The sequence below is a fragment of the Chiloscyllium plagiosum genome, unplaced genomic scaffold (genome assembly GCF_037043375.1).
Source record: "Chiloscyllium plagiosum isolate Xiang-an unplaced genomic scaffold, Cpla_swu_hap1 HiC_scaffold_29, whole genome shotgun sequence".
Lineage (NCBI taxonomy): Eukaryota > Metazoa > Chordata > Chondrichthyes > Orectolobiformes > Hemiscylliidae > Chiloscyllium > Chiloscyllium plagiosum.
In genome coordinates this window covers 5,019,029-5,031,676 of record NW_028270167.1, presented here as the reverse complement: position 1 = coordinate 5,031,676, position 12,648 = coordinate 5,019,029, and the positions used below count along the sequence as shown (strand labels likewise).

At 43.3% G+C, this 12,648-nt stretch overlaps 1 long non-coding RNA gene across 3 annotated transcripts in view; it reads right to left on the bottom strand.

Moving 5' to 3' along the window:
• Window positions 1–622: 622 nt before the first annotated feature.
• The window catches only part of LOC122540575 (uncharacterized), a 225,820-nt gene continuing 213,794 nt past the window's right edge, over window positions 623–12,648 (bottom strand). For all 3 annotated transcript variants that reach the window (XR_015751959.1, XR_015751957.1, XR_015751961.1), the window contains one exon: window positions 623–9,028. This is a non-coding gene — a long non-coding RNA (uncharacterized LOC122540575). The remainder of the gene's footprint in view (window positions 9,029–12,648) is intronic.

Below are 12,648 nucleotides of genomic sequence, written 5' to 3'. Positions count from 1 at the left end.
AGAGAAGACAAACAAGAGAAGGAAAAAGACAAAAATGCATGTGAGATAGAGAAAACATTCAGAAAAAATGAGACAGAGAGAGCACACAGTCATTTGACTACTGCTCATAACTGCAATACAGCGAGTGTCAATTATTTTAAAAAATTGGACGAACATAATTCTTTCAAAAGAAAAGAGGAATATTGCTGATAATAACATCAAATATTCTGGTCAAGTGAATATACAGTTTTAATCTGTCCTCACAAAAAAAATCAAACGCATACAGAATAACTAGGCATGTTACTATGGAGACTTGTGTAAACTCTTGAGTATAGGCATGAATCTTGGCCTTTCCCCCATATCCCATCTTGCATTCTGCTCACGGATTACTGCGGCAGTCTTACACCAATCATGGACATTAATCTCGAGCTTCAAATGTGCTGACTGGGAATGAAGCAGCTAGGGATCATTTTTCAAACTGAAAACCTAATTTGCAGCATCAGTCACTCACTCACTCACACACACACACACCATCACATAGAGACACAAAGAAAGAGAATCAAAAATAAGCCACTGCTTGAGAAAAGGAGGTTTCACACTGCAGAAGACTGCTTTCACAATCCCTCTTATCCACCCCCTCAGCTCCCCGCCTTCCCCTCCCCTCTCTGTCGTCTCGATCGTTTGATCAACCATGTAATCATGCTGCCCAGCACTCCATGTCTGGTGCCAGGCAATTGAGATGCCTGAAGAGCCACCAGCCATTGTACAGCAGTACAGGACCCATTAATGCCAGGGGACAATGAACTGTCTAGACCCTCATGGCCTTGAAGATACCAAGATATCTAAGGGGATAGCAGCCAAATGAAACACCAAGCAGCAGGAGTAACTCCTTAGTTAGGACCTCCTTTGCAAACAGATAGGCAGAAACATGACATTTTAGAACTAATCGCTCTGCTGCAGTCTTCCAATGCCCACTGTGCAGTATAATTAACGCAAGGCATTAACATGTACAGATAGCCAATTAAACTCTGCAGAGATTATTTGTGACGAAGCAATGTATTAGAACGAGTGTCACTGTCTTGTATAGGTACATTTGAGGATGGAGTGTTGCCTCCAAAATACTGGAGCATTTACAGTTGATGGAAACAAAAGAACGTGACCTCTCTCTCCTTCAGAAACCTCTCCGAGGTGGCTGAATTTACAGGAATACAATTATTCATCTTATTTCAAAAGTCATTCTGAACCTGTCTGCCCTTCACCACCTCCGTATATTAAATTGATTTGCAATGGTTCAAGAAGTCAGCTCACCATCACCTTCTGAAGGGCAATAAGGGATGGTCATCAAATGCCAGCAACACCTACATTCAAACGCAAAACAAAATTATGTCTCTGTCCCCACACAAACACATCTTAATGTTAAACCTTCAGTCTGTGAGAGTGGCCTTAAAGCTCAGACTCCGGTATCTTGATGCAGTGCCGATTGCCTGAAATGGGTTAAACATGAGAGAAAGAGAGAGAGAGAGAGAGAGAAAAAAAAGTTGTCTGGAGCCAATCTTTTCCCTTCTGTGATTTAACAGTGAACAGCGCAGGGCAGGCTGGCTGCGTAGCAACCTGAGACTGGCAGACAGCCAACTTATTTCACCAGCAATTGATCGTGGCTCCTAGCCATCATAGCGAGGCCTCAAAAACCAGTACCATCATGCATCTGATATTCACAGCCTGGCGTCCTGCCAAAGATAAATCCTCTATTAAACAGAGAGAGAGGTGGAGAAAGAGAGAGAGAAGACATAAAGCTGCTAAATGCTGATTTAAAATAAAAGATAATACCTGGCCAAAACAGCATCGAGGTTGTCTGTGCTTTATATTTGGACAGTATATATTTTTCAGTTGTCACGTTGATTCACATGACTTCAGTCTTTTCTGTATGTGCCCTAGACTAAGCAGTGGACTACGCACTGCTAGGCACTGTTTCCTAACCTTAGTGTAACTCTCTCCTCCTCCTCTCTCTGACTGCAGCCCTTCCATGAGCCAGAGGAAATGGGGTGCTGAGTGCAAAGACTGATCATCAACAGTGCGGAGTAAACTCTGAACTTTGTTCCTTGTTCATTAAACAGATTTCTGAAGCTATAATTAGTACCTCAGTTATTTCTCTGATTGGAGCCTGATGCCAAGTGTTATTTAAGATCCAGCTTTGCCAACACATCCCATTGAGCCGGTGTGAATTCAGGAGATCAATCTCCTGTCAAGTAATTAGATATACAATTAACTTGCTCAGTGAAGACAATTTTCCTGACCAGCATTCTTCTCCAAGAGACTATAATCTTGTGAGCAAACTTACCAATTCTAACATTCTGTTTCTCCCTGTGCAGATCATATTTTAGCCAATCATATTGTTATACAAACTACTTCCTTTCTAACAGTGGTTTGAAGAGATACAGCTTCCAAGGGTAAATAATTCGATATTACACTAACATTATTTCTTCCCAAGCACAAAGAGAATTGAGACTAATCATTCCATTGACTTACAACTTCTTGGGAATGACACTGGGACAAAACGTTCCCTCTCCCGGATGCAGAGGAATTTATCAACTATTTCTGTGTAGATTGCCAATTTAGGTATCCACACGGCTCAGAACTTACATTTGTATATTTCCCATGATCAAGAAAGAACAGACTTTTAATTGTACATCTGGGTGAGTGTGAGCTCAATGAGTGTGAATTCGGTGTGAGTGTGAGCTCAGCTTGAGAGTCAGCGTGGACGCAATGCAAGTATGAGCTGGGTGTGAACATGAGGCTTTGAGTCTAAGAGGGTGTAAGTCTGGGCTCAGATTGAGCTCCTTTTGCATGTGAGTTGGATGCAAATGTGAACAGAGAATGGGTGAGAGTGTGAGCTGGTGCAAGTGCATATGTGTAAGTTCGGTGTAGGTGTGAGTGTGAGCTGGGTGTGTGTATGGGCTGAGCATGAGCTGGATTTGTATATGGGCTGAATGTGAGCTGGGTAGGGTGTGAGCTGGGTGTGCATGTGAACTGGATGTTAGCTGGGTGCAAGTGTGAGCTGGGTGTGTATATGGGCTGAGTGTGAGCTGGGTGTGAGAATGGGCTGAGTGTGAGCTGGGTAGGGTGAGAGCTGGGTGTGTGTGTGAGCTGGATGTTAGCTGGGTGCAAGTATGAGCTAGGTATGTGTATGAGTTCTTTTTTGTTCTTTTTTTTCCTGAGTGAGCACTTTGTGAAGATTGGACTTTATGTTTCATTTTTCTTTCTCTATCTCTCCCAAAGTCTACAGATGCCTGGAGTTTTGAAGACAGACAAGCCGAAGGATCTTCAAATGGTAAAAAAAAATTGTGACTGAGGCATTAAGCAGCGGGAAGGTAACTAACTACAAATAAAACATTCGACAGGATTCCTGCTCTGGATTGAGTCCAGTAACTCATGCAAAATTTCCAAAATACAACATTTCCCACCTAAAGGGCTGTAGGAAGAAGTGGTATACGCTAACCTTCTCATCTCTGAACTCTCCTTCAATCACATACCTTTGTGACATTGGTTCAACCTTCAGCATTGCTGGGTCAAACTCCTGGACCTTGCTATCTAACTTCACTGTGGGAGAATTTCTACCATAAAGATGGCAATGGTCCAGGAAATTTGGTCACTGATTCAGGGAAGTAGGGATTAGCAATAATTGTTAACCTGAAACGCAATACTCAAATCACGACTCTGTGAAAGTTAGTAACTTCAGGGGAGAGCAGGACAAGCAACAAACAAATAAAATTGAGTATCTATTGATGCATTGGGACAAAGTCACATTTGCAATAACTGAAAATACAAGAACTGTGGACAGAATTTCATTGTAGGTGGATAGCCATAAAGAGTCCAAGGCATCTCTCTCCATTATAGAGAGAATTGGTTATATTTCACTTGAGAGACACCACTTCAGAAGCATGGAATAAAGTAGGAGATAGATGTAAAAGATCTCTCTGTTCTACTGTTAGAGGTATCCACGCCAAGATTAATCCCTCAACTCACATCACTCAAACAGTCTATCTGGTCATTATCGCATTGCTGTTTGTGAACTTGCTGTGCAGCTATTGGCTGCTGATTTCTGATAATTTCAATGAACAACATTGGTTCTGAGATACTTGAGGTCATTAAAGATGCTACAGAAACAAGTCTTCTACAAACAGATGCAGATTAAAGCAGTGACCGAGTGCAACTTAAATAATTTAATTTATGCATAAGAGGCTGTGATAGGAATTTCTTCATTATTAATGCAATGTGCAAATATTCCACGGAACTATTTATTTATGCATTGCAAAGACAGGAAGACTGACTTACCTTTATCTAGACTTGTAGGATATAGCAGTCCATCAATACTTCACCACAAATTTCAACTTAAGTGGGATTTGAACCAACAACTTTCTAATTGTCTCACAATCATATGACAACTGACACTGTGGGATGTGCAATAACAGTGCAGGGGAGAGTTACGAAAGGAGCCAGGGATATCCTTTAGTATTCCGAACACTCAGGATCTCAAGATTTCTTACTTGTTTCCAATTCAAATACTGAATCTCAAAATCGATCAACTGCCCCTAGAAACAGTGCCACAGAAGGAAGGGATTATTTGTAATGCAGCCCCAGGAATAATTGTAGGATGGATACCCTCCTATGACACTACCAGCCAGCTGCTCTTTCCGATGACTCAAAGTTTATTGCACTGAAGAATTCTCTGAAAAGCCCATGATGGATTATAGTTTGATCTTTCACGGGTAGTGCATGACTGAAGGGACTAAAGGATGAAAGGAGTAAGAGAGCAATCAGGATTTCTTATAGCGCTTTCCTGGATTAAACTCCTCGTGGATAAAACTTAGTCTTTGGTGTATCTAATCTTTGGGCAAAATGAAGTCCAATTCTGGGAAAATACAACTTGTGTTTCTAGAGTGGCTTTCATGATATCAGCCATCCCAAAGTGTTCTACAACCAAATATGTGTTTTTGAAATGTAGTCATTGCGTTAATGTAAGTGATACAACATTCAGTGTGCACACAGCAAGTTCTCGCAATGGCGCTGTAACAATGACTAGGTAATTGGTTTCAATAATGTTGACTGGGGAAATTTTAGCTAGCTGAGTGAGGAGGAGCCCATCGGTCTTCTTCAGAATATTGCCACGTGATTTTGTTACACTTATGAGAGGGTGGATGAGGCCTTTGTTTAATGCCTCATTGAGAAAGTGGCATCGCTGCCAGGGAAGAATTCAAGGATTGCACATTTAGGATGGCGGTCCCCGATTGGGACTTGAACTCACAACCTGCTGAATCAGGAAAAGAGTGCTTCCTGCTCTGAGCCACAGCTGACAACTCATCAAGGAGCAATATTCTGCATTCAAATGGCACCTGGAAGGACGTTCAGCCTGAACTGGGTTTGACAAAATTACAGCTAACTCCTACCGGCCATATAAGGCAAACATAAACTCCATTGCATTCATAACATGAAAGGCCTATGACCTCTTTTCAAGCCTCTTAGCTGAACTTGGAGGGGATGGGAGTGCAGAGCAGGAGCCAAGAATCTCCTAATCCTAAGGATTGTTCAATAGCAGCTAAAGGCCTAAGGAAAGAAGCCCAGAGCACCCTCAGTCCCTCGGTGAACTGCAGGTGCAATGTCCAGTGACAGGTCCACTTCCAGAAACATATCTGGTGAAAATCAAAAATATCTGTTGAGTGTGCAGAATTGTAAACCTTTACAGCAGGGAATGTGGCCATTCTGCCAGCCATGCTAGTGGCAACTCGTTAGCAAGCTGTCCAGTTTCGTCCATGCCCCAGCTTTTCCCCTTTACCCTGAATGTGAGTATCCTGTTGTGCTTGTATCCCGGCGCTTGTGGGGTGTTCCCTTGGAGATTGATTTCACCGTCTTTTCAGGGAGCCGTTCCAGAGTATAATAACCTTCTGTCCCGAACCACTCCACCATAATACAGCTGTTCCATTAATAAATAACTTACAACTCCCCACCTGCACTTTGCAGCATCATGTACCCTGAAGAATCAGAGAAATGTGAAGCACAGAGAAGGTCATTTGGTTCATGAGCCTGATCATAGAAAGAGCTATTCAATTCAACCTGATCTCCCGCCCCCTTCCTGATAGCCTTCAAATTCTTTCCCTCTTGCATGGTAATAGAGTTTAATACATGGAATAATGGGTAAAAGAATGAAAGTAGGTACATTGGTGGCAGAGTGCCAGCTTTCTCCATGTTTTCTCCCCAACTTCAGAATTGCAGCTTCAAGTTTCTTCAGCTCAAAATGGTACACTGAGTTGCTATCAAATTAATCTGAAAATTTAGCTGCAGCTCACTTAGTAAGATTATATATCCTTTTTGATACATTAACTGGGAAACTTAATTTAGGCTGTTGCTTCAGGAATAGTCATGCCATGTTTTTTTTCAAAGTGATATGTAAACAGAGCACGTTTCTCCTGGTCAAACTCTTGGGTAAATCCAATCTCGAGTGCTGGACGTTGCTGGCTAGTCTGTTTATTGTGCATCCCTAAATGCCCCACACCAGGTGATGGTGAATCACTGCAGCCCACATAGTATAAGTGCACTCAGTGTGGCTACAGAATTCCATAATTTTCAGCCAGTGGGAATAAGGGAATAATGATATGGCTCAAAGTCTGATGTTGCATGGATTGGAGGGTGCTTGTTGGTGGTGAATTTTGAACATGCCTGCTCTCCTCAGTGTCCCAGATGGTAAGGGTCATGGGTTTGGAAGGTGCTGCTGAAGAAGCCTTGGTGAGTTGCTGCTGTGCATGCTGGAGAAATCAGGAAGTAATACAGTCACAATACAGTTCCATCATCAAACCAGTGGAAAGGCCAGGGGCATGGCTTTGAGTAATTCTCAGCACAAATTGCTAGTTTAGTGGGAAGACTAAATATTAAGACTTGGCAGCAGAACACAATCAGTGTCCAAACTGATTTCTTCAAGAAACAATATCTTCCAATCCAAATTCTCCAAATGGTTAAGCTAATATTATTTTCATTAAAAAGCTGAGCTGTGCTCATCCCCACCCCATCCTGAACTCACCAAACGTCTGCAAACAGTAGCTCCAGAACCATCCAACCAGACAGCGCAGAAGGAAGCCATTTGACCACTGTGTCCATGCCAACTCTTTGAATATTGATCAATTATTCCCATTCACCTGCTCTTTCCCCATTGCCCTGGAAGAGCATAAGATGTAGGAGAAGGAGCAAGTCATATTCAGTGACCCAGCTTCCACTGTTCTCTGCGACAGATAGTTCCAAAGATTCACGACCCCCTTAGAGAATAATTTCTTCCACATCTACATCTTAAATAGGAGCCCCTTTACTGTGAAACTGCTAACCTTTCCCCTTCACATATTAATTCTTGATTTCCCTTCTGGAAGTGCGCATTGAAAGTGCAGCATGCTCCACACCTCAACAACTCATTGCATTTTTAAAAAAGATTGTGGAAACAATTTCTCCTTATTTACTCATTCTGAGTAGTTCTTGAAATTTCCTCTTTACCGTCTGCTGTAAGGAGAACTATCTCAGCTTCTCCTGACTCTCCACAGAATCACAGTCCTTTATTTCCAATATCCTTTTTTAAATTCATTCACGGGATGAGGATGTCGCTGTCTAGGCCAGCATTTATTGCCATCCCTAATTGTCCAGAATTGAGAGTCAACCACATTGCTGTGGGTCTGGGGTCACGTGTAGACCAGACCAGTTAAGGATGGCAGTTTCCTTCCCTATTAAAATATTAGTGGACCAGATGGGATTTTCCAATAATCACCAATGGATTCTTGGTTATCATTAGATTCTTAATTCTAGTTTTTTATTGAATTCAAATTCCAACTGGTTCCCCAGAACACTATCTGGGTGTCTGGGTTAACAGTCCAGTGATAGTAACACTAGGCCATTGTCTCCTCAATCTTACTGGCCACAGTCAATTTGTCCAGTTGAAAGTGACCACAGGAGCTCAATTAGTTTCTGATGAGGATGTTGTGGAAATTGAATGATGTGCTGAAAACTTGACTTTTTTGTGGGGGTGTTTGACAGAACTGACAATGTTGCCAGACCAGACCATTTCAGAAGGCAGAGGCAGTCTGCTGTGCTGTGTGTCTGGAGACGAACGTAGGTTAGATCAAGTGAGCATAGCAGATTTCCTTCTCTAAAAAGACATTCGTTCAGTCTTCTGAATTCCCAGGCCACTAACATTATCATTTTTTACAGTTAACATTAGGCAGCTGATTATTCACTGCAAGACAGAGGTGGAGTCTCACTACACAATTCCTGTCAGCTACAGACACCATTTGAGCAGACATTTCACAGCTTCAGAGGTTCTAAGCTCTTCAGCTCCCCCCTTAAATTCTCAGCCTTGTTCTATCACCTTTGCTTTAAGTGGTTCCTTGAAACTTACCTCTCTGATCAAGTATTTGGTCACCTGTTGCATTATCTTCCTGTCTGACCAAGTGATTTTATTCCTTTCTGATTTTATTCCTGTGAAGCATCATGAAGATGGTGAACTGTGTCAAAGGTGTCATAAAAATGCAAACTGACATTGTTGTTACATAACCTTTTCTGAAATGCAAATTTAGCTCATCTTCAAATTGCACACGCCTACACACACCCACACATTTGTATATACACATACACACAACCCTGCCAAGTGCTCATACCCACACCTACAGATTCGTACATACACTCGTACATATACACCCACATAGAATCATAGAATATCTACAGTGTGGAAGGACATTCCACCCATCAGGTCCACACAGACCCACCCCATCCCTTTAACCCTGCACTTTCCATGTTTTATCCTCCTAGCCTGCACATCCCTGGACACTATGGACAATTTATCATGGCCTATCTGCCTGACCCGCACACCTTTGGACTGAGGGAGGAAACCGATGTAGCCACAGGGAAAATAAATATACTAACTCCATACAGACAGTCACTTGAGGCTGGAATCGAACCCGGGTTCCTGGCGCTGTGAGGCAACAGTGCTAATCACTGAGCCACCATGTTGCCCCTTTGTATTCTGGAAGAAAAAGCAACAACATGTTCATGAATATAAACAAAAACAAACACACACACACACAAACGAAAAGCTCAGCGATATTTCCCACTTGGTTCCCAGTTCATTCCCAAATCCAGAAATGAAATAATTGCATGACAGAATAAATGTGTCAAAGTTCACATCAATGCTGTACACATTGACAATTTATGTACATCAAGACTGCCTGGAATAGTCCAGGGTGTATTCACTGATTCAGAACATGAGGGTCTCATTTTAAAGGCTGTGCAGCCCAAGTGATGGTCAGACATCACAAGACAGAGGGTTGGGGTCCTTTATTTTCTGATGCCTTTAGTGGGTCCTTTATGAAGTTAGTTTGAGGACGATTGTTGATTCAGTTCTCAGTTGGTGTCAGCCTTTTGGTACAAAAGACTGCTCTGAATTTGTACTTAAATTAGTGCCATTGGCTAGTTAGTGTAAGATATGGCTCATTGGTGCAATAGATGTTGCTCTTAGTGTCATTGAGTCGTACAGCACAGAAACAGACCCATTGGTCCAACTTGTCCATGCTGACCAGGTATCCCAAACGTAACTAATCCCATTTGCCTGCATTTGGCCCAAATCACTCTAAACCCTTCCAATCTATGAACCAGTCCAATTGTCTTTCCAATGTTGTAATTGGACGTGCCTTTACTACTTCTTCTGTCTCCATTCATGCCCCATCTTTTGCATGAAAACGGTGCCCCTCAGGTCTGTTTTAAAACTTAACATCTCAACTTATGGGTTGGACCAGGTCAGAGTAGAGGGCATTGAATGTATCTCACTAGTCCTGGGCAAAGGAAACAGGACTGCTCTGATCCCCAGCACCGACTTTGATGAAGGGACAGATTCCTCCAAATGCACCCAGTCCATTTTCAGTCACTTCTCCTCATTCAAAGAGTGCATTCAAACACACACTTACTCATATGCTCCACACACACAAACACTCTCTTCTTCACACTAAAGCAATTCTTTATAAGGAGGTTTCGATCTGGCCTCTCTACTATCTTTACATAGCAGCATTTCCTGTCCCATAATAGTGACTCAGGATAGATTCATGCAGTTTTCATGCTCCTTCTATTATTTACAGTACTGCATTGACCAGGTCACAGTATATTAACCAGATAGTAAATGAGTACTCAGTGTACAGGAATGGACTGAGTGTTGAGCATAGCTGGAATGATGCCACATATCAATTGAATTCCATTCACTCTGCTGTACCTTGTAGAAGACAATCTGATAAGCACCAAAAATGTGCTTTTCAGTAAAGCTTTCTGTAATGCAAGACCAACAAGTAAATGTATGGGCCTGGTTTAGAACATTTTTTTTTAGCTGAAAATGTGTAGCTGGAAAAGCGCAGCAGGTCAGGCAGCATCCAAGGAACAGGAGAATCGACGTTTCGGGCATAAGCCCTTCTTCAGGAATGAGGAAAGTGTGTCCAGCAGGCTAAGATAAAAGGTAGGGAGGAGGGACTTGGGGGAGGGGCTTTGGAAATGCGATAGGTGGAGGGAGGTCAAGGTGAGGGTGATAGGCTGGAGTTGGGGTGGGGGCGGAGAGGTCAGGAAGATGATTGCAGGTTAGGAAGGCGGTGCTGAGTTCGAGGGATTTGACCGAGACAAGGTGGGGGGAGGTTAAATGAGGAAACTGGAAAAATCCGAGTTCATCCTTTGTGGTTGGAGGGTTCCCAGGCAGAAGATGAGGCGCTCTTCCTCCAACCATCATGTTGCCATGGTCTGGCGATGGAGGAGTCCAAGGACCTGCATGTCCTTGGTGGAGTGGGAGGGGGAGTTAAAGTGTTGGGCTACGGGGTGTTTGGGTTGGTTGGTCCGGGTGTCCCAGAGGTGTTCTCTGAAATGTTCCGCAAGTAGGTGGCCTGTCTCCCCAATATAGAGGAGGCCACATCGGGTGCAGCGGATGCAATAGATGATGTGTGTGGAGGTGCAGGTGAATTTGTGGCGGATATGGAAGTGTCCCTTGGGGCCTTGGAGGAAAGTAAGGGGGGAGGTGTGGGTGCAAGTTTTGCATTTCTTGCGGTTGCAGGGGAAGGTGCCGGGAGTAGAGGTTGGGTTGGTGGGGGGAGTGGACCTGACGAGGGAGTCATGGAGGGAGTGGTCTTTTCGGAACGCTGATAGGGGAGGGGAGGGAAATATATCACTGGTGGTGGGGTCCGTTTGGAGCTGGCGGAAATGACCGCCTTCCTAACCTCTCCACCCCCACCACCACTCCGGCCTATCACCCTCACCTTGACCTCCCTCCACCTATCGCATTTCCAAAGCCCCTCCCCCAAGTCCCTCCTCCCTACCTTTTATCTTAGCCTGCTGGACACACTTTCCTCATTCCTGAAGAAGGGCTTATGCCCGAAACGTCAATTCTCCTGTTCCTTGGATGCTGCCTGACCTGCTGTGCTTTTCCAGCAACGTATTTTCAGCTCTGATCTCCAGCATCTGCAGCCCTCACTTTCTCCTCGAACATTTTTTTTTATTCATACATGCGATGTGGACATCATTGGCTGGGCCAGCATTTATTGCCCATCCCAAACTGCCTTGAAGAAGGTGGAATTGTTTATTTACTTGGCCATTTCGAAGGGCAGTTACAGTCTGGAGTCACGTTCGGGCCAGACCAGGTAAAGATGGTAGATTTTTCTTCACAAAAGGACGTTAGTGAACCAGATGGTTTTAATTCAAATCCTAAGTTTGCTGAACTTTATTGACCTCAACATCTTTGAATGACCACCTTTTGGCCAGAACATAATTACTGTAGAGAGAGTACAGAGGAGATTTACAAGAATGTTTTGCTAGGGTTTGCAAATTGCAGCTATGGCATAAAATTGGATAGGCTGGGGTTATTTTCCTTTGACCCCTAGTGGAGGTCAAATATTTTGGAGAGTGGGTGGGGGGAAGGTGCTGTGGAATCTAAGGTGATTGCTAAAAGCATTAGAAGGAACATGAGAAAAAAACCATTCACCTGGAATTGGCTAAACAAAATACCAAATAACCGCAGATGCTGGAAACCAGAAACTAAAACAAGAATTGCTGGAAAAGCTCTGCAGGTCTGGCAGCATCTGTGGACAGAGATAGCAGAGTGAACATTTAGAGTCCAGTGAGCCGTCTTCAAAATCTGGAGTTGCTGCCCAATTTTGTGGTTGAGGTGGAACTCATTTAAGAGGAACTTGAATCTGCAGCTGGCATGCTGGGGCCTGGAAGGCTAAGGACCAGGTGATGGTAAGTGGTATTAGAATGGGGGCTAGTTGATTCAGCCACATTGGGCTGAATAGCCTCATTCTATGCTCTAACCTTTCTAAGGTTTCTACATGACAATTAGTCAGGGCTCGTATCCTGATTACCATCTGTGTAGATATTCTTTGTCCCCTGGCCCTTCTCAACAGCTTGTCAATATTCAATCTCACACAATCAGATCCCCCAAAACCGCTACCATCCATCGATGCCAGTATGACTTACTATGGCCATAACAAATTTCATTCATACAACACCTTAAACACAGTAATACCATCCAAGGAGTTTCCATGGGGCAATTATCTTATAAAAATCAACGTCAAAAAGTATTCTACTTGGAGATAAGAGGGCAGATGACCAAAGGTCTGTTTA